Here is an 18,575-nt window from a genome sequence, read left to right as displayed (position 1 = left end):
CTACAAACACATGCACAAAGTCCTTGTTTTCAGTCATCTCAACATTATCAATCTCTGCATCATCTGCCAGATTTAAAAACAGATGATGACAAAACAATTTAAGCTGAGAAAAAAAATGGTGGGTAAAGAGGAGAAAAGATGTGAAGAGAGGGATTAGATTATTATGAGAGAACAAAAAAAGAGACAACACTGAATTACAGAGCCTAAATTCAAAAGAATTATGCCAATTTCAGTTAGCTAAGTAGCTGTAAAGACTACCAAATATTCCTTATGATTCTTAAGCATATTAACAGATAATTATTCATATCTGTCCATGAAAATTAACCCTCACAAGAATGCAATTTAATCACTGCAAATTCAGATTGGCAGAAAAAGCACTCTGGGCTTTGTATCACTTGACTGAGCTTAGCAAATGAAAACACAGGAGATTTGGTTGATCCTCCACAAAGCTTTCAGGATGTGACATGATCAGAAAGGAGCAGGACAGTCTCGTGATGAGGTTTTGATTGTGGGGTGGTGCTGAGCGCTGGGCTGGACTCGTGAGCTGTGCTGCTCATCCCTGCAGGGGGATGAGGCCCGGCATGAGCAGCATCCCTCTTGCTCTGTTGTGTCCTTTTGGACAAGGAGCAGCGTGTGCCCCGGCACTGTGTGAATGGCCCTGCAGCAGCACCGTGCTGACTCAGGGATGAGCCTGAACAAAACCTGGCCGTTTGTGCCCCAACAAGGGAAGGCCCTGCAAACCCCGTGTGTCAGAAAGTGTTCTGCTCCTCTCACCACGCTGACAGAGCCCCAGTCACCTCGCCCACCTGGTACCCCCACCATTCATTCCTGCTGAAGGCATTCCTCTGGGGATAGCTGGAACATCCCAGGCTCCCTGAAGGAGCAGCCCCGTTAGCAGAGCCCCTGTTAGATCCAGCCCAGACTTCCCCACAGTACCACATCATAAAACCATCGTGCATCTGGCCCAAATTTAAGGCACAGTTAGCGGAATTGATACAAGAAAGAAACCAAGGACTGAATTAGTATCCCACAAGGTTGTTTGGGTTTTTTTCCATGTCCCAGAAGAAGTGAGGAGCCATGTGGAGAAGTTCCTGGGTCCGCCTCCGAGCCCCTCCCAAACGCTCTCTAGGTTTTACACTCTTTCAAACAACTTCATTACCTGCCCTTTTTTTTGTTGCCAGGAGAGGTTAACAAAATTACCGAGGGATGAAACATTCTTGAAACATTCTTTCTGGCTCATCAACCAGGATTAGCGGATGAATTGCACTGGGTGGTGCACACCTAAAGCAGAGGGGTGGTGGGGCTGCTCCATCACCTCGTCCTCCTCAAGGAGCCACCACAGAATGCAGGGTGGGCACACACGTGGGTTTGGAGGGGAGGCACAGGGACAAACCCCAAGTGCTGCTGCTGAGGGCTGCCCTCTGGTTTGACCAGGGCTGCCATGAGCATGGCACACACTGGGAAATCCTCCCCAGCACCTGTCCCCGTGGGCCTGCCTGGCTGCAGAAGGGCCAGGTGAGGAGCAGGGCAGAGCTCCATGCCTTGGGAAGGCTCAGCTCTCCCTCAGCCTTCCCCTCCTTGCTGGGGAGGGCTGTGCTCCTTGGCAGCACCAAGATGTGCCAACCAGGTGGTTCTAGCCCCCAGCTCTGCCTTTCCCTCTGAAGAGCAGTGTTTCCAGCCTCCCACCACACAAACACTCTTCCCACCAAATTTTTTTCTCAATAAACTGCACAGGTTATCAGGACCTCCACGTCTGACTTTGCACTGCACCTTTGCTCTTCCAGCAGCCTGCCCTGCATCACTGACAGGTACCAGTGTTCCCAGGGTGTTTGTTCCCTCCTTTCGTCTTTGCTTTTGATCTGTCACAACCAGTGGGTTACAAAATAAAGCTCTGCACATCCCCTGACATTTATACTTATTAAGGTGGCCCTGGCAGCCCAAAACATTTATGGTCACAGCAATTTAAAACATTTTGTTGCTGTCTTGAGTATCTCCTGAAAGTAGAAATTAAAACAATTGGGAAACACAAATGTTTTATAGATTATATGTACGTCTTCTAGAGGTAGTAGCCAGCTAAGCAGAAGGTAAGGGGAAAAAAGCAGAGATTAAAATCTAGGTCAGAACAAATGTTGGACAAGAGCCCGTGCTGTCAAGTCCCAGGCGTCCCACAAGAGAAAGAATGAAAGGGAGCAAAAAAGAATTATTTTTCTTTTAGAGGAAGAATAGTGGCTTTTGCAAGCATCCCATAGTATGGAAAAAAAGACATTTCAGAAATGCTATTGCTCCATTCCATCATCTGCTTCTAGGACAGCCATTACTGGTCATTAATATTACAGATGCTTTGTTACTTGTGCTGCTGGCTTGTGCTTGTCTTGCCTTGCCCCTCCTTCAGTCCCAGCCTCACCTCTGGTTTGCTGCTCCCTGCTCCAGACACAAAGCACCAAGCCCTTTGGTCTGCTCAGTCCCCAGAGAAGCAAAACAACCTTCTGCCTCTCCTCCAGAGCAGCTGGACCCGGTGCTCCCAGGCACGGGTGGGCACCAGCAGCAGGACCTGTTTGCACTCCCTGTGCTCCTCTCTCAATCTGTAACGAGCCATGGGCACGAGAGCCGGTTTTCCCCGGATCCCAAGCATTTGGGTGCTGCAGACTTCACACCAGTTAACCCCACCAAAGAGGGAAAGTGAGCCCTGTGGTTACTGCAGAGGCAGGACCCCGTGCCGGCCCTGGCAAGGAGCAGGGCCCAGAGCAAGCCGAGGCACAGCCATGCCCACGCCTCTGCCTGCAGCTGGAGCGTGCCCAGGTGCCAGGGCTGCCTGTCCCGGGGAGCAGGCAGCAGCCACTGAGCACTGAGGCTCATGCTCCGCTGCAGTCATGCCCTTAGGCTACGCTTTTTTCAAAAGCAGCAGCATTATTTGAAAAGCTTCACTTTCAGAAGTAACTTAAGCACTTCAGTAGCAAGTCTTGCTGGCTCACAGTGAGGTTTACACCCTTAACTGCCGTAAGTTACCCCTGGGACAGGCTCCAGGCTCCCACCATTTCACTGCTTCTCTGAGTGAGCTATCAGATCTTCAGCACAGGGACTCTCCATCAGACTGGGTTTTAATAATCGTGCCTAAATCACTGGCTTGTTTGGGTGCCAAGATGTCCAGAATAATGGTTGGTGTTTTTGTTGTGGGGCTGACCCTGCATTCCTCAGGGAGTCAAAGCTCCCTTCACGTCTGAAAGGTGCAAAGGAAAGCAGCCCACCATCATGTTGCCAAATCATTCTCCATGGAAGATTTGATTTGAAACTCACAAAATACCAGGATTTATGAGGAACTGGCCGCAATGTGATCATAAGAACATACCAACATTGTAGCTCCCCACTCTTTGATCTTGGCACTTTAATGATTAATTAGTGCTAAAGCACTGGAAAAATACCTCACTTGAGGCAGTTTAAAGCTTCTCTTTGTATAGATACAAACTATGACTCACATGAAAGGATAACCCAGAACTGCAAGAGGGTGAGATTAACTCAGAAGCCTCTGGTCACATGCAGATGTTTGCCCAGCTGGACAAGTGGCAGGATCTGCTCAGCTTTAGGGACTGTTCCCATTGAACTGCCTACATTTTCCATCATGCACTGCAAGAAACTCTGTCAACATGGAGGGAAATCTATCCCTTAGAGAGACACATGTTCAGGAGGTGTGAGCCTTAAAGAAGCATTACCTGGCAATTTGCAGAAAAGATTCCTCACCTGGGGTGGCTGGAGAGAAGCCATTTTCCCCTTCCTCTGTCACAACTGTGCATTTAAATACTTCCAAATATGCTCCAAGTTGTAAGTACAACTGCCACCAGTGCTCAGGACAAAGCATTGGACATGGGAGGGAAGGCTTTTCTAGCATAATCCTGCAGAGTTTACATGAACTGCACCAAAAATTGGGTGCTGACCCTACATGTTCACAGCCCTGCCTCTCACCCTTCTTCTCCAGCCATCTGTCCCTGTGCATGCAACCACTCAGGGACATGGGACAGGACAAGAGCACTCAACCTAATCAGAAATGGCTGAAGTGCCCCCACAGCAAAAGCCCACTGCAGTGTGGGGACCCCAAACCAAAGTTGTCTGTAACCCTTCTTCTCCCAGAGACTTGTGGGCCAAGCCCCCAGCACTGGGGTGCCTCCAGGCTGGATTTCCACCTCTGCCTGCTGCTGGGACCTGTGTGCAAGGGCTGTACATGGCCTAATAAGCCATGAGATCCTGCCAAAATCAAGTGAGTACAGCCCTTCACCCTGATTCCAGCTGAGTGCTGCCAACACCTTCTGATATATGTCAGGTTTGCAGCACTGCACATGGAGCCCGCTGCTCACAGCCTGCAAGGGAAGCTGACTTTGTTCTGGGACAAATTTCAGGAAAAGTTTGCTTGGGGTCTCTTTTCTATATTGGAACTCTCAAATGAAGCGTTTGACTTGGACTCACCAGAGCAACAAAGATGGTTTGCTGAAGATGCCACACCAGTTTTAGTTTGGATCTCTCACACCTCCATCACTGCCAGGCTCTGGGCCCTCAGGACAGGGGGCCATCCATCATGGCACAGTGAAGTTAGGATTTATTTCTGCATGCATTCAGTGTTTCCATCCATAGCATGGGGCAACCCTGTATTGACTTGCTTTGAGGTCATCACATCAAGGTACCCTTGAAGCACAGATCCTCAGTGCTTTATTGGCAGTAAGTAAGATTTAATATTCACTAGCAGAGCTACTGGAAGTGCTCTTGGTGGAGCCTGAAATACAAAAGGATTGGCTGGACTTTGTGTTCCTTACAAGAACTGAGGCTGAGCTCAAGTCCAGTGGAAGTGCAGCTGGGGTGGAGCACAGCCTGGTCAGGTAAAGGCATTGTGGCACACCCACATCACATGAAACAGGGAAATTGTCTTCTTTATTTGACATCCCAACCCACTTGGCCTCAGAGGAATTCCACACGATCCCCAAACTGAAACAAAATCTGAGGTGGGAATACAGAATTGCCAGCCTGTGTACTGACAGCTCTCTGCTCCTAGTGCTTTGATCCTCTCTCAGTTAAAGCAGAAGGGAAAAGCTGGTATAAATAGCATTAGCTAGGAAACTCCAGCTAGGAGGATTTCTGAGCATTCAACACTAGTTGTGCTGTGAATTTTAGAGGCCACAAGGAGCTTCTCTTCCCTCAAAACAGGGCGTTTGCCTGGAAGAGGTGGAAACCCAAAGGCAAGCAAGTGATCTCAACCAAGCACGGTCATTGCTTGGACCCTGGATTCCCACATTAACAGAAATGTCAGACACTAGGCTGGTGCACAGAAATATAGGGATAAGAAAAGGAGAATCCATCTGCTTCTGTCTGTCTGTCTGTCTCTATCCCTTCTCTTCTTCTTCTCCTCCCTCAATTCCATCTAGGACTAAAGACCTTATCCCTTCAAACAACCTGTCAGAAACTAGACTACTTCAGGGTAAAAATTTCAGCCTGAATGATGAGAAAGACTCTTAAAAAGTCTAGGAATAAATACTTGAAGATCTTTGTTATTATGTACACAACAGCAGCTGCTTTCATCCTAAGCTTGAATGAAAATTGCAGGATGGAAAATACAATTCACAGACGGATAAGCAGCAGTTGTCCTGCAATGCAAATGAGCCAAAGGAGGGAGGCAGGGAATAAGGAGTTGTGCACAACTTTGGCTGGTGGCTTTGGTATCTCCCTCATCACAGACAGGGAGCTCACAGACAGCCCAAAGAAGCTACAGGAGAAAGCACCTCCATGCCTGATGAACAAGTAACAGAAGATTCCTGTGCACGGCAGGGCGAGCGACACCAGGAAAGGCAAGTGGAGCACAGGGAGGTGCAGGGTGGGCTCACCTTGTCCTGGCAGGTCACAGCTGCTTGCCGTCCTCAGGAGAGGCCATCACCTTGATCCACTGTCTTCTGGCTGCAAGGAGCTGAAGGGCCAGGAGCTGGCCTTTGGAGCAGGGCTGTGCATGGAGCCCAGCACCAGCCCCACTGCTGGCCTCGTGCTCTTCCAAGCCATCCATTCCCATCTCCCTGTGGCAGCTCCTTCATCGAGGCTGAGCTGAGCTTTGGGTCTGGAGGGAAACTCTGATTCTTGGCAGATTCCTCATGCCTCTGGATTTCAGAGAGGACACCTCTGTAGGTCTGGGATCCATACAGGAAACTGGCCACTGCTTGTAAGACATGAGTGTTTTGCCCTAAAAATAGTTAGCAGCGTGTTCAGAGATGGGGAAAACAGAGACAACACTTCTGAACTGAGCTCTGAGCACTGTTTACCCCTTAGGAATCCAGTAATGTTTCCTTCCAGGAGTAACTGCTGGGAGATATCCACACATCTGCTGGCTTGCAAGGATGTCAGAAGAGAGTCCCAACAAAGAGCTGTATCTTACATCACACCCTGGATGCAGCGAGCCCCAGGGCTTTGGCATACCTTTGTGAGGAGCACATTCCTAAATCGAGGGCTCTCTTCACAGGAACACCCTGTCCTCCAGCACAACACACTCAATCCACAGCCCCGTGGGCAGAGCTCCCCACCACCCACAATTCCTGGGTGATGCAGTGAGTTCTGTTTATAGCCAGATACACCACTGGCAACCAACTGATCACCCAGCAGCAAAAACAAAAGCAGTGGAATGAGAGTCCAAGAGCCATCTCCCAGTGCCAGGTTCTCCAACTCTTCCTCCATCTCCCTCCCTCTGTCTCCAGAAAACAAAAACCAAAAAGTGGTGGCATGCTCAGCACATTGAAGTGCTTTGAGACTCACCTGAGTCATCCACTCATTGTTTTTCTTTTCAGAACTCAATAAATCAGGATCTGCCAGTATTTCAAGACACAAAATGCAACAGGGAATCTTCAGCTCCTGACATTCTGTATTCTCTAGGTGTTCTTGTGCATTTCCCTGTAACAATTTCAATGGAATAGTCCCCATTTTTTTGCCCTGGTTCTGAGAGGTTTATCAGTACAATCCAGACTGGTTTTGTAAATATGAGTGCCTATTGGTGATGCAGATAGCTTTTCAGTTGGACACAATTTTTGGAAGGAAGAGATTCCATTTTCAGGTATTTTTCTTAGGCTCATTCCAAAAAGAGAAAGCCAACCCCTGCCCTATTTTGGGCAGGTGGAGAAGAAAAATGGATGTAATGGACATGTAGCAAAACACATGCTGCAGAACCAGACTCAGTTTTGTCTGGCAGGAGGCCCTGATGTGCGTGGAAAAACAGAAGACCCCCAGCCCAGTAAGAACAGGCAGGAAACCCCAAACCCCAGTGAAGGGCAGGAGGTGAACTGGAGCCCTGCTGGCCTGTCCTGCCTGTGCTGAACTCCCCGTGGGCTGATGCTGGCTGGGAGGAGCGTGTTCCCTTGGGCTGTGGCAGCCAGACTGGTTTGGTGACTGCTGCATTTGCTTCTCCCTGGCCCCCCGCACTCCAGGTGCTGCCCCTCATAATCCTAATCCATTCCCGTGGTGCAGTGCCCTGTCCTGCCTTCCTGCACAGCAGAGCAAGCAGCTCCTGGGATTTCTGTAGGATTCATTGTAGGAGGAAGATGATCCTATGGCTGCAGGGAAGGATTAGAGGCTGGAATCTGTGCCCTATTTCGGGCTATGCTCTTGGGCAAATTGAATTATCTATGCTTTCTGTAGTTCCTTGTAAAGAAACTTTACACTTGGAGATGAGGACATTATCCCACTTCCTTCCCTCTCTGAATTTAATATCTGTCAATTCCTTGCGAGATGCAAAGGGACCAAAATCCCACACAAACACGCCTGCAGATACTTTTCAATGGATTTTATACCTAGAGGGTCCCATTGAAATGCAAATATTGGGCCCTTCCCAATTAAACAAGTTTCTGTACCACAGATAACCTAAACTAAAGGAAGTAGAACAGTCCGTATGGAAATAACCTTCCCATTTAAAACATTATTAAAACGAGTACCTTTCAGTGCACCTGGAGAGGGATTGTCAATTGCAAAGCACCAGTGGAGCACAAAGCCAGAGGGAAGTGCCTCTTGGAGTCACCTTTCCCTGCTGTCTCCAGGTCTTGGGAGTGCTGCAGAGACACCAGCAGGGCCATCACCTGCCCTGAGCTGGCAGAGGAGATGGGGGGCCCCAAGCACCAGAGGTGAGGGATCCATCCCAGCTGCCACAGCCCTGTCAGAGGTAAAAACCAATCCTGCTGGAACTCCTTCATCCCTCCGGGAACGCCAGGCTGGATGTGGCACAGGCACCCAAACAGAAAGGATCTGCTGTACCACCTCCTGCCATCAAAGCTGAGTCAGGAAACTGGATTTGTGTGTGTGTTTTCCTCAAGACACAAAGCCCCTATATGCTGAGGAGTCCAGCCAACAAAATTACTTTTGGTTCCACTTATTCCTGGGAGCGTGTGGGGCACTGACCCCAATGCCTCAAAGCAAAGTCACAGCTCTTCTGCAAAACCTGTGGTCATTTTTTTCCAACCAGTGTCCCATTTCAGCAATGGAAAACCTCTGTGTAAAGGTGCACATACCATTTTTCATCAGTGAAACAACAGACCTGGTTGCAGCTCATTTAATTAAGGAGCCTAATTTCCCTCAATTGTCTGTTAAGGCATCACACAGGTGTTTCATTTCAGAGTGCATTAGTACATGAGGCTCTAAGCCTAAAAGCTAATTTTTAACTTAACCTAATAATGTTAGTAATAACGAGCTGTGATTACTGTCTTGTGAATCAGAACCTATGATACTTAAAATAATTAGCATCAAAGCCTAACTAGTACCTTGCTAAATTCATTATTAGACCTAAACCCTCAGCACTGAATTGAACTTTTAAATGAATGTTGGTGTGGGCTTCCCCCATACACACTGGAGGCAGCATTTTAACAAACTTAATTTGGAAGTGTACTTAAAGTTTTGATCACCAGTCTTTTCTTGGAGGAAGAAACTGTGGTATTAGCACTAAGTACAATTTGATTAAAGAACAATGATCTATTTTATGTGGTCCCTGATGTGTTTGGAGCGTACATTTCCCCCCAGCTAGGGAATTGCACCAGGAATTACTACACTGCCCCAAACCTGTGGCCAGTGAAGCCAAATAAGCTCTCAGGGGACGTCTCTGGGGGGCTTCTGAGGGTGACAGAAACCAGCTGGCTTAGGGAAAGAAAGCTTGGGTAAACCTTGGCCCAGGAGATTCTTCAATGCCTGTTCACCCCAAGACAAAATCATACCCTCACACTTTTTGCCTCTCTTTTTGACAGTCAGCCTTTCCCCCGAGGTCACACAGAGACTCAGCTGTCCTCTGTCTCTGGAAAGGAGATGTTCCTTGGGAGGTGGCTGTCACTCCTGGTAAGTGAAGAAGTGAGAAGGGAGGCTCAGAACCCAGGGACTGGCTCCCCTCTAACAGCTGCAGGAAAAACAAAAACCTTTTCCAAAACACAGTCAACAGCAAAGAAGGAGACAGAAGGGCTTTGAAGTGTAGCTCTCCCTCGTGGATCAAGTGGGGAGAGGTGGGATCACAGCAAGGGCCTGTGAGCAGCCAGTTATCATGGCCAGGAAAGTGGGATGGCTTGGAGGAGGTCAGGAGCCCTGAGCAGAGTGTGGCTTCCCCCAGCACCCTGCAGCCTGCCTGTGACCATCTCATGTTGTGCCTCACGTGCCTGCTGCTGGCAGGAGCAGCTCCCAGCTGGTGCCCCCCACAAGGGAGGCTTTGGAGGCTGCACCTGACAGGCAGAGCTGACCCAGGCTGGAGGCTGCAGCGTCCAGGGCACCAACCCCAGCTGGGAACCAGAGACAAAGCAGAGGTGAAAGCTGCTGAAGTGGCAGGAGTCACTTCTCCTGTATGTGTGCCACAGAGAGGAACAGCCAGAACAGCAGACCCTGAGCAATAAACAATATTTCAGGCATTACAAACACACGGGAGAGCTCTGCTGATGAAAGATTTGTAGTTGTTATGAGTATCTGTCGAGTCCAAGCTCAGACCTGAAGCTCAGTCTGCACTTGAACCTTCTCCAGGTGCTCAGGTTTCCTGATGCAGATCTGCCTGACAAAACAACAACAACAACAAAGGCCTGAAAACATGCTGTTGATTTGGAGAAGAATTTCCTCCACGCATCCAGGAAAGTTCAGAGAAGAAATTGCTTGCCTGGGATGCATAGCTGTTAATACCTTCTCACAAGCTTTCCCACCCACAGAACGAAAAGCAAAAACCAGTTGGCTTTGGGGTATAAACCAAATTAGAAACAGGGAAGGGAAACCTACCAAGTACCCACAAGGAGTTTGGCTGAAGAACCGTGATGCTTCTGAACATTTGACTTGATATTCTCCCACAGAAAATGAGAGGGAGGAATGTTAGGCCAAAGCCTAAACATTCAATTGCTTTTAAAAATGCTTCTTTAAGCCTTTAAGCCAATTTGGGAGATTGTGCAAATGTTGTCCTCATGCAATAAAAACAAATAAAAAATTCCCAGTACTAATCACGTTGGAAGTCAGATATCCTAAATGTCCTCTTTCTTTTATTTTTCCCAGCTGCTGCATTATCAACAGCCCAACATGAGCAAGTCTAAGACCAGTCGTGGTCAGTATCTGTGAAAAGAATCCTTAAGAAAATCTCCTGGGTGTAAAAAGCTAAAAGTCCTGCAGATCATTCCCACTTTGTTAGGAGATAGCATTGCTATGGGAGATTCTCACTGTAAAAAGCTCTCTGAGCTCACTTGTGTTCACAGAAGGTCCTAGAGGAGGTTTTATATGAGCATCTTAGCTAATATTCACCCTGGACAATTAGAATTTTGTTTCTTTTATTAATTACGTTAATTACTGACAGGGTCCAGGGCTTTCAGCCCAAGCCCCGTGCACAGCCCTGACTGCTCCGAGGTTTCCTTCCCTCCAGAACTATCTCCTGCAAAGCAGACCCTGCACCTTCCTCACTACCAGGCGGAGTTTGGAGCAGTTCTCCTGCCCTTACAAGTCAGCCAGCAGAGAGCCTGCAGCTCCCTGCAGGGCTCCACAACCTCCTGCGAGGGTGGAGCAGGAAGAGGCTCCCGCAGTTCCCCTGCCGGCTGTCAGGGGGGATGAGCAGCCCCGGGAATGGCAGAGTCGGGCAGCCATGAGCTGATAGGGAGAGTGGATGCTCTGAGGTTGAAGGGAAGGCAGGGGAGGGAAAGGAAAGGAAGGAATAGAAAAAGATGCAGGAAAACTGAGCTAAAAAAAAAAAAGGTATTACTAAACTACTGGAATGTGCTTCTGCCCAGTTTCCTAGGGATGGTACATGTAGAACAGGAGTGAATATGCTGTGAAAATAACAGCAGCACAAGAGCAGGTCTCTGGTTCACCTGGAAGGAGAGAGGTGCACAGGCATTTACATAGCCTGTGTGAAAGAAAAAATTTGGCCCTGAAGTGTTTGGCATCAGCTCCTCAGTACCTCCACAAGTGGATTTCCAGTCTTCATGCAGAAATCTTTGCACCTTCCCATGCAAAGCCACACCTGAGTTCCATGCGGGAATCCTTGACAGTCACATTTCATAACCCCACTCCTTTTCCTGCCAATGAACGAAATGTCATTCACTGCAGCTTCACAGGACTTGATTTAGAATGGAATGAATATAATTCAGTGTAAATACAACAGTTTTCAGCACTTAGAGAAACTGCCCATGGGGATCACTTTGCTTCAGGCTTTTGCATTCTGGGCACCATGAGAAATGGGCTTGGGGCTGGGCACGAGTCACTTTCCACAGGAGTTTGTGTGATGGTGCTAATCTTCTTCCAACTCTTCTTTGGACAGCAGTGGGAGGAGCTGAAACGTGGGGCAAAAACTCACATCTGAGTAAACAACATCACCAGCTGAGGTTTTACCTCCTGTCTGGCATTGGCCAGCCGTGAGGGATTTCACTGCAGCCACAAACCTGTTGTTCCAGCTCTCTCCATACCCAGACCTGTGCACAATACACACACAGCATTTGGGGGCCCATTCTTCCAGGTCAGCCCTTGCTTTCCCCCATCACTCGTGTCCTGTGGCATTGCTGCACTGACCCCAGGGCTTGGTGACCCTCAGCTGCTCCTTCAAGGAGGAAGAGCATGAGGCTGGGCTCTTCCTCCCTCCCAAGGCTGCCTCGCAGCACTCAGGCATCCCTGTTCATTGGACCTGCCAGCTCTGGGTTGACCTCTGCCCCGCCCGGGGCCAGACCCTCAGGGAGTGTGAGCCCTTGGCACCTCGCTGCAGAACGGCTGTGGTGGCTCTGTGCCATCCTGCTGCTGCAAACAATCCTTCCAGGATCCTTTCAGGTGTGTTACTAATTCACAGGGAAAACTGTGGGGAGATTTTCATTGCATCACACAGCCAACCTCGGGACCAAAACAGAATGGAGGTGTTTAATCAGAGCAGTCCCCTCCAGTTCCCACGCCAGGGAGCTGAGCCAGATCTACATCTGAGGCGTGCTGCTCGCGAGCCGAAGGGACCTGGGGGTTCTCCATGCTGCTTCGAGCATCCATCAAAACAACTGTAAATGAGTTATGTTTCAACTATGCAAGAACTTGCTTCTCCATGCCAAAAAACGATTAGTGTTCTCAGGCTTCCAGCAATGCAAAGCAGAGTCTGCAATGTCCTGATGAGAGATAGATGCATTTCCTCTTAGACAATTAATATTAGGGGTGGGTTTTATTGCCATTCTTTTTTATGTTGTTAACATCCTGCCCTCTTTCCTGGTTCCTCCCAAAGAGCTACAATGCAATTTGCAAAACTCCCCTTTGTAAGATGTAAACATTTACTAAACATTGTCTTTCCACTTTGTATTATGACAAAAGAATAGAAGTCAAGATGTTAAATATATTTCTGTATTTGCATCTGAAAGCCCCAGGCCTTCCTGAACATACTTGCAGATAACTTCTATTGTTTCCAGCACGTTGTTACCTTTTTCTGTGGATCATCAGCTCCCTGAAAATCCAAGGGCGAGGTCTTTGCTGCAACCCTGTCTAGGAGCCCCCCACCAGCCAGTGCCTCACCAGTGTATCCATGCCATGGGATGATCATCCATGTTATTCCACCTCATTGTTTCACCCTGGGACAAACCCAGCCTGGCCTCCAAAGCCCTCACTGGGATTTGGGAACCAGACCTTTTCTGCAGTGCAATCCAGCTACACCAGAGGCTGCAGAGGGAGTTCCTAGAGCCACCAGGCGCTTTGGCAGCAAAGCCTCTGGTGATGGGAGAGATCCTGCTGTCCCTGAGGGGTGGCCAGGCTGTCCCAGCTGTCCCAGGGCTCTGGTGCTGCAGGACAGACCCCGAGTGCAGAGCACAAACCACCAGAACCCTCCTGAGCATTCTCTGGAGCCAGGAACACCTGGAAACACTTCAATCACAGCTCCACTAGATAGAAGAAATCCAGGGGCTTCATCAACAGTGCCTTTGCCAGAAGCAATGAAAACAGGACCTTCAGCCCAGTTTGGATGGAGCCTGGAGTGCCCAAAGCCCCTCCCTGTGCCCCAGCAGAGCGTGGCCACCCCAGCCCCTGCAGCACTGCACCCCCCCTGCCTTGTGCTCTCTCCTTTTGTGCTTGCCTCTCTCTGCTTGCTATAAACACAGTCCTGTATTTCACAGAGGGTAAGAGATGGCACCACATTCATTGATGTTGTAACGCTCTCCAAGGGCGTAAAATAAAACCAGTTTTGCATTCCATATCCCTAAGCAAATGCTTTTCCTTTCCCTTTCTTCCTTGTTATTTTGTGCATGTGTGTGCACATGTATTTTTGGAGGAGTAAAGAGCATAGTTTACCCCATTACACATACACGCACACATTCTTTAAGCACAATTATTTGGAAAATTTCCTGTTAAAATTCCCACTTAATAAGTAAACATGATTTAAAGAAGGAGTGCTTAGCGTTACCTGGGGTTTTCTTAAAAAACAACAAGAAAATCCAAGACACAAGGGTGTAAGAAGAGATGCCCAGCCTGACTCTGTAATACAGATGTGACTTTAGGATATGAGTTTACAAAACTGACTGAAGCAAAAGACGAAAGACTGATTTTTTTCTAGAGCTATAGGAACAGTTTCAGAGCTTAAATATTTTTTTTAAATCACACCACAACCACCGGGGCTGAAATCTTCCTAAAATTTTTGGAGGGAGGTGGGGCTGTTTGTTTAAATAGCCTGCTAACCTCATCTGCTACTGCAGACAAAGCCTAAGGCCAATCCTGCAAACACCTCTGGTATTGTTCAGAGCAGTCGCTTTTGCACCTGCCAGGAAATTTGTAAGATCAGAGATGCAGATCCACCTCCTGCAACCTCTTTGCCTTCCTGGAAACTCCCTCAGAAGAGCTGGCTGGGTAGGATTAGGCTCTTGCTTCGGAGGTTGATTATGTGATCTCTGTTTCTTCCAGCCCTGCCAGCCAGGGCTTACCTCCAGATGAGTATTCCAGCACATGCTTAACCTTCAGCAATGAGATGCTCATGCTTATAGTTAAGTGTAGGCTTAAAAATTTAGTTGGAAGCAAATCACAAGCACATTCTTCCATACTTCTCTGGGCTGGGCCTAACCAGACCTCTCCTGTTAAAACAGACTTTTTTTTTTCCTCCTGACCCTTATCCTATCATTGCAATTTCGCTCCTCAACTTCCCACTCCAACTGCTTCACTCCAGTGAAACCAAGGGAAAATGACATTTTCTCCTACAGCAGTAGATCATAAATGACAACAAGCATCAGACTGGGCAGGAATGTCCAGGAAGAGGTGACATCTTCTATTTAGCTCAGCCATCCCAGGCTAACTGCACACACGGGTCTGTGCAAGGCCTGGCTTTCCCTAAAACATCTCCTCTCACACATCTTGCACTCCCCCAGCTCTGCACGGCTCCAGGCACACACCGAGGCTTCATGGGGCTGGGGGGAAGCTGCCTCCTCTGTTAAGCATCCAAGAAAACAGAAGGAATGCAGCACATTGCTCCTGCCTAGCAGAGAGTTAATATCCTTGCACATGAGCCATTTCACCTACAGCTAGAAGTGAAAGCATGCGACTACACCCAGCAAATGATCACAGAGCACCCTGCAGGGAATCTGCTTCCATTTCAAAGGGAGAGATCAAAACCCACAAAGAAAAGAAGGGGGAAAAAAAAAAAGAAATGAAGATGCTCCCAGCCTGTGCATGAGATCAATGTTGGGCCCAGGCTCAGAAGTTTTCAGAGAGGAAGGGAGAGACATGGACAGAAGAATCACAGAGCACCTTCAGTGCCGGATTATTTATGTGCTGGGGGTTTGATCCTACACACCAAAATAAATGGGAGGTTTGCCACCAACTTCAATGGAAGCAGAAACAAGTCCTATCACCTTCAGGTTTATTGGCTGTCTGCAGAAAGTTTTAAATTTTATATAGAAATTAAACAGAGGATAATTTGACAGTTTAATGGTGACGTTGTCGTTTTTACATTAAAACAGACACAAATTTATCCTTTGGGTTTTGCAATTATTTTTTCCCTGCCTGTTGTTTTTTTAAAGAAGAATTCTCATGTTTCAAGGGAAGACTGATAAAAGTGGGACATTCCTGTGCATAAGAAAAAAAGAACTTATACTTCAGTCGGGCCCTACAGTTTGAAGCAGTTGGCATTAGTGGCAGCAGCAAATTAGCCATCCTGCAAGTGCTCCACTCCTCTGCCAAAAACAGAGTGTCCTAATTTGAACTATGCCAAATAGGGCATTTGACCATGAAAAATGACTTTAAAGAGATGGAAAAAAAATCAAATCCTGTATTTGGCACCCATCGGCTGGTCCAAAAAGTGAGGAATCTGCTGAGTGACAGACCAAGGCTCAGGACTCCTGCAGCTCCAGCTCCTCAGGAAGTCCAGACCTAAACTGATGTGGAAAAGCCCAAGTAAATGACTTCCCTACCCTCTCCTCATTTTATCATTGATTATTAAATTAATCCACTCATTGAAGCCACTTCGTGCCAGTGCAATGAGCTGGCCCAGTGAGACTGAGTTTGGGCTCAGCAGCCCAGTGGTAGACATTTAAAGTTAGGACAACAATCACACTTCCATCAATATGCAGCTTAATAAAATGATCTATCTCCGCCTGGTTTGGTTCATTTCTTTGGAAATCCAAGGTACTCTGAGTGGCAGCTCCTGATCTCCAAGCAGACTGGGACAGGCCCTAGATTCTGTTCAGATCTGACATCCAGCAGCTGCACAGGATGGAGAATGAGGTGGGAAATGACAGAACTGGGGAGCAACAGGAGAAATGCAGGACCACGGCAGCCACCCAGCATCACCTGCCCCCTTAAGGAGGCCCTTTCCAGCCACCCTGTGCGAGCCCTGGAACAAGGAGTCATTCCCTGGTCCTGTCCAGCACTGGCAGGAAGGTGGCTGTGCTCACAGCTCCCTTCCCCTGCTCTCCACAGGGACATCTCCCTGTGTCCCCTCATGGGGACAGCTCAGTCCTGGGGACAACCATCACCCACCAGCCCCAGGAGAGGGAGCAGCCCCTGGAGCACAGGCAGATGGGAGAGGGGATGCAAGTGGGATGGCAGGAAACATTTGGGGTTCACACAGGAATGAAAAAACTCTGGTCTTCCTTCTCCCACTGAAAGATTCCACCACCTAGAACTGTATTATTTCTTATGAAAATACAGGTGGATCTTTGTTCTAGGCAACAACAACCACAACAACACGTCTTTAAAATCAACTGTGAAAATACAGCATGACCAAAACTATTTGAGTTTGTGCCATGTTCTATAATGAGTTTTTCTCGGTTTCTTTTTTTTTCCTTTTGATTGCTGGTTTGGGGAATGCGGAAAGAGGAAGAACAGCAAAAACATTTCAAATCAACCTAGAAGGATTTTTTTTCCCTCTCTGAGATTCTTCCACTTCAGTCAGTGCACCAGAGAACATCTCACTCCCCCAGCCCTGCCACTTGCAGCCCCTGGCAGCAGCACTGAGGGATTCCTAACCCCAAAGGCTGGAGCAGGAGCCTGTCCTGAGGCAGGGGGTGGGCTGCCCTCCTCGGGCCACAAGGACACCACCGATGTCCCTGGCAGAGCTCGGGGCAGCTCCGGCCGGTGGCTGCCCCCAGAGGAGACAAGGCTCTGCTGCTGGATGCATCAGCTCCAATTTATACCGAGCTTTGAAAGGCATCCAGCGCTCTAATTGGGAGGCCCTTAAATTAAAGTGGGGATGGGATTTGGAATCCACTTTAGAGCCTGCGGTTTGGAGGGAAGTATGGGGATCCATTTCATCTGTGTTGATATCAAGGGAGCCCAATAGAAATGTTTTCTGGCACTTTTATTCCTCCAGCCCTGGGGTTTACACGAGGCTTGGCTTTTAGTTCAGTTTTTTTTTCCTTTCTCTGTTGTTTTTTTGCACTCTGAAGCCTCTTCCTGGTGTAATTTTGGAAGAGGGGTGTTACTGCAGTGTCTGGGCACCACCATTCCTCTCAGGTCTGTGGCACTGCCCCATGCCTGTCCCCTCACTGGTGACAGCTGCCCTGCCCGGGGGGACAGCAGCAAAATTGGGTTCTGGATGTGCTGCAAGGGAGGGGAGGGCAAGGGGAGCTGTGCCCATTGCAGCAGCCTCAGGGATGCTGTCAGGGATGGCTCTCTCTCCCCAGGCCTCAGCCCTGCATTTCCACAGCTCCCCTCCAGCCTGGGGCTTGGGAGACAGCTCTGGAATGGCTTTACTGGCCGACCTCAGGAAAGCTCTGCTGCCCTAAGCCACCACGTCAGAGCTGGGCAGAGGATGAAGGGTGGGCAGGAGATGACCTTCATTTGCACATCTGCTTTTAATTGGACTCTGGTGGAATATTGAGCCATTTTACATCACTCCAAAGCTGGCCCACTGACAAGGACCCCGTGACTGAACATGCCCCAACCACCCTTCACTCCCAGTGTAAACCAGCACTTTTAATTCAGTAGGCAAAGAAATACCCATATCCCTACTTCACAGCATCCCAAAGCCTAAGCAGACACTCATTTTCCACTTGTTCCACTGTGGTGAGTGAACCACACCGAAAGGTGGGAGACTGCAAGGCACACACTCCCCCTCCCAATGTGCTTTTTGCTTTTAGGTCTGACAGAAAACCTACAATGCATGGGGAAAGGAGGGCTCCAGGTGGGCTGTCCCCAGGCTCTCCCCAGCTGGGCCAGGCTGATCCCAGCGCTGGGAGCCACCTCAGCCTCCTGAGAGAGCCCAGCGAGTCAGCCCCGCTAAATGCGGCCGCTTCTCCTAATCTTCACATAAAATACTCATCCAGCAGCCAGCAGGAAAATGATTGGAGGGAGTGGGAGTTTTCCCAACTTTGTGTTTCTGCTGCCAGAACGGAGCATTGTTCCTCCTCGCCGCTTGAAGTGGTTTATGCTCACAAAAGCCCTGCAACAACAATGCCGTGCGTGCGCAGGAAATTCCCCTCACATCTCAGTGACACGAGGAGGAGGAACGGGGATTGTACAGTGCATGCAGAAATATAAACATGAGAAATGACCTCATTCGTGCCAGTGTTCCCAGTGACCGTATGGGTTCATGGCCAGAATTGCTCCTGTGGCCTGATTTCTGCTCTCTTCTCCCACGTGCTGCATGCCCTGCTCAAACACCAGGACAGGACCTTAAACGAGATTTGGCCTCATGT

General features: G+C 48.7%; 1 protein-coding gene and 1 long non-coding RNA gene across 16 annotated transcripts in view; one reads left to right on the top strand and one right to left on the bottom strand.

The window, feature by feature from the left end:
- The window catches only part of LOC135297772 (uncharacterized), a 210,987-nt gene extending 198,892 nt beyond the window's left edge, over nt 1–12,095 (top strand). For all 13 annotated transcript variants that reach the window (XR_010359708.1, XR_010359712.1, XR_010359717.1 and 10 more), the window contains 2 exons: nt 9,240–9,327; nt 9,994–12,095. This is a non-coding gene — a long non-coding RNA (uncharacterized LOC135297772). The remainder of the gene's footprint in view (nt 1–9,239; nt 9,328–9,993) is intronic.
- BMP2 (bone morphogenetic protein 2) overlaps nt 1–18,575 on the bottom strand; it is a 272,416-nt gene that overhangs the window by 42,030 nt on the left and 211,811 nt on the right. The window lies entirely within an intron of this gene.

The sequence above is a fragment of the Passer domesticus genome, chromosome 3 (genome assembly GCF_036417665.1).
Source record: "Passer domesticus isolate bPasDom1 chromosome 3, bPasDom1.hap1, whole genome shotgun sequence".
Taxonomy (NCBI): domain Eukaryota; kingdom Metazoa; phylum Chordata; class Aves; order Passeriformes; family Passeridae; genus Passer; species Passer domesticus.
The sequence above is the reverse complement of the archived record's forward strand: the minus strand, read 5'-3'. Positions and strand labels throughout refer to the sequence as shown.